Raw genomic sequence first — 3,596 nt, 5'->3', positions numbered from 1 at the left:
ACAGGCCCTATCAATGGATGGACCCCATAGTTCCAGATCTGGTTGTGAGAAATGTACCTTTCTTGGGAACCAGCAGTTAATGTAATGGCTATGTCACTGGACTCCTGTGTAGTCGACCGCGGTTCGCGTCCCGGACCCGGTGGCTTAAAACTCACGCCGGGCGCGTGTGCATGCGTGCCCAAGATCCCAAGAGGAGAATGGAGGAGAAGGGATTGCGGCGTGACCATCCCCCCTGGGGGGTGATTTCTCGCTTTCTGTCTCTCTGTCTCTCTCTGTCTGTCTGGGGAGTGCACGCGCCCTAGAGTGAAAATCTCTCAAAAAAAAAAAGATGGTGTAACAGTTATGTAACTGGACTCACATGCAGTCAACCATGGTTCAAGTCCTGGGCCTGGTGGCCTAGAACACACTGGGCATGTGTGCGTGTATGCCCAATATCTCAAGAGGAGAATAGAGGAGAAGGAATTGAGGCATGACCATCACCCCGGGGGGTCATTTTTTTCCTTTCCGCCTCTCTGTCTCTCTGGTGAGCACATACACCCTATAGCAAAAATCTCTCTCTAAAAAAAGTAAAACTGTAATGAATGGTTTAAAGAAAAGGAAACATAGTTTTGTGTAACACAGTATGACTCCAATATAAATTGAGGGACCAAGATCAGTTGCAAAAATATGGGTCTCTAAACTATACTACAATTTTATGATTTGACCTGTTTTACAAAAAAGGAGGACAAGTGGGAGGAATTCCCATATGTACGTGCCTTCATGGCTTTATCGCAGACTCCGGAAATGAAAAATCAATGTAGAATGTGTCTGGTTCACATGAGCCCTGTGAGGCTAGAACCAGACATCCTTGATGACCTGCTTGTGGGGTGCGCTTGGGGATGATGTTACTAAGACTCTAGTTTATAAGAGCAACATTCGGAGAGAGCCCACTGGCAAAATCTCTGAGGAGGGACATTCTCTCTCATCTGAAGGATTTAGCCTCTCAGTTCCTTCCCTGGCCCTCCCTTCCTATTTGGGTTGGATAGCTGGGTTAACCCAGATAAACCCAACCCAGCAGGTGCCACATGAGTGGAACCTCCTACAATTCAAAGAAGCCTAATAAGCTTTCTCCACTCTACAAATTCCCAGGTAGAGATGGAGGATGGATTCAAGTCTAGGTCCCTTTCTCCAGTTTGGACTTGGCACTCTGTGGACAGTGGTTGGGAAGGTTCTTGAAAGACCCAGAGAAATCCATAGAAGGGTTTGTCAGCTTAACCCTATACTTTGGCCTGGTAGAAAGCTAGGTCATCCTTCCTACCTGTTATACTCAAGAAGAAAAATAGGATAATTTGGGACCAGCAGTCAGTGAATGCCCTCAGGAAGTTTACCAACATAAACTCGAGTAGCACAGAGGGTCAAAATCTTCTGGGCACGTATTTCATCAGTCAGTCAGCCCCAGATATTAGGAGGAAACTCCAGAAAATTGCCAAGGGTCAACAGACACTTTTTTTGTTGTTTTTTGTTTTTTTGTTTTGCTATAGGGCGTGTGTGCTTGCCCGGGAGAGGCAGAAAGACAGAAATCACTCCCTGCAGGGGATGGCCACACAATCCCTTCTCCTCCATTCTCCTCTTGGGATGTTTTGGGCATGCATGCACAGGTGCCCAGTGTGAGTTTTAAGCCACTGGGTCTGTGAGTTTTAAGCTACATGGTAATCCAGCAACATAATCATTATGCCATCTGCTGGTCCTCACACACATATTTCTAAGATCCTGGAGGTAGCCTTCAGTGTCCACAGCAACCATGACAGGATCAAAGAGGCCACAGGAGCCTAGAGAGACAAACAAAAGGCCTCAATACTGACTGCAACTATAGCTATCCAAGTCACTCAGGGTAACCCTGTGGACTGAAGACCTAAATTCCACCTGAAGGCAAAGTCTGGGAAGCCCAGATAAGAGCCTCTACCTCAAGGGGACTCTAGATGTTTCCAGTGCTGGGGAGGGCAATTCTTGCAACTGACAATCCCCTCAAATTCCACTGGGGCCTTCCTTCCAATGTGGAGGAAATTGGAAGCCACTGGAAATAGGAATGTCTTGAGCTCCAAAGGGAGCCTGGGACTCCTGAGTCCCTGAGCCTCTAAAATTGATGATTGACAGGACCTGAGACCTCCAGCAGCTCCATTTGGATATCTGAAATCTCATCTTATAAGCTTCCAGTAACCCCTGAAGTGGTAGAATGTTGATTCCTACTAGAGATAGCAGCCACTTACTCTGTCTTAATTTGTCACTTTGTTACTTTGAACCTGTATCTCCTTGAACGTATTCTGTGGTGGTTACAGATGGCTAGTCCTAAACTAAAAGACTTGTTCTACTCCTTATCTGCTTCACTGGGGTTTTGTCTTTCACCCACCAGTGCCTTATCATGCCTGATGGCCAGTTCTTTTGCTAGAGAGGCACTTGATGACACAGGTGTGCAGCATAATTCACTTTAAAAGCCAATGACCAGCAGGAAGAGATGACCATATCTTGTGCATGGCCTATGCACAACCCCTGACCTAGAGAAGATTGATGTTATTTTTTTCCACATGACAGCTTGGATAAACTCGAATGTATGGAACATAGAAGTCCCTGGAAAAGCAGTAAATGCCTCCCCAATAAAAAGAAGATTCAGAGATCCAATGGTCTTTCCCATAGGTGGCAGTACCCAACCTGGCCAAAAGCTTGCCAGGGCCTGCAAACCCATCACAAGTAAATTTCTTATATAAGTTCCTAAGAAATACTCTTAATTTGCCTGTGAAGAAGTATAAAGAGGAATATTGCTTAGGGCATAATTTGAGGATTGTGTAATTTTTTAAAAAAGAACTATTTATTTAATTTTATTTGTTATTATTTTTTAATTTGACCAGAGAGAGAGAGAGAGGGAAATAAGAAAGCAAGTCACCAGGTCTAGAACGGGAACCACAGTCCCATGTGGGATGCCAGCACCTTAACTACCATGCCACCTGCTGGCCCCAATTCGAGGATTATAAATAAAGTGTTTATAGGTAAACTTTTCTGGTAATTTGGAGTCATTTTAAAGTTATTTATTTAATTTTATTCATTATTATTGCTATTTTAAAATTTGCTATAGGGAACCTTTGCTCACCAGAAAAAGACAGACAGAAAGAGAGAAAGTGAGAAAGCAAGCTGCCAGGTCTGGGACTCAAGCCATGGTTAGCCATGTGGGAGACCAGTGCCTCAACCACCATGCCACCTGCTGGTCCCGGTAATTTGGGATCTTAAAGTTATGTTAAATTAAAATAATAAGCATTTGTAAAATGTTTTAGTCATCTCAGGCCACCCAGGTGGCATGGTAGTTAAGGTGGCTGAATCCCACATGGCAGACAGAACAGTTCAAGTTCTGGACCAGTGGCTCGAAATTCATGCTGGGTGGGACCAGCAGTTAGCGTAATGGTGATGTCGCTGGACTCCCACGTAGTCGACCCTGGGTCGAGTCCTGGACCCGGTGGCTTAAATTCATGCCGGGCGTGTGTGCATGCGTGCCCAAGATCCTGAGAGGACATTGGAGGAGAAGGGATTGCAGCGTGACCATCCCCCCTGGGGGGTGATTTCTCGCTTTC

The sequence above is a fragment of the Tupaia chinensis genome, unplaced genomic scaffold (genome assembly GCF_000334495.1).
Source record: "Tupaia chinensis unplaced genomic scaffold, TupChi_1.0 Scaffold000186_1, whole genome shotgun sequence".
In the NCBI taxonomy this organism is placed as follows: domain Eukaryota; kingdom Metazoa; phylum Chordata; class Mammalia; order Scandentia; family Tupaiidae; genus Tupaia; species Tupaia belangeri.
Note: the sequence above shows the minus strand (reverse complement) of the source record.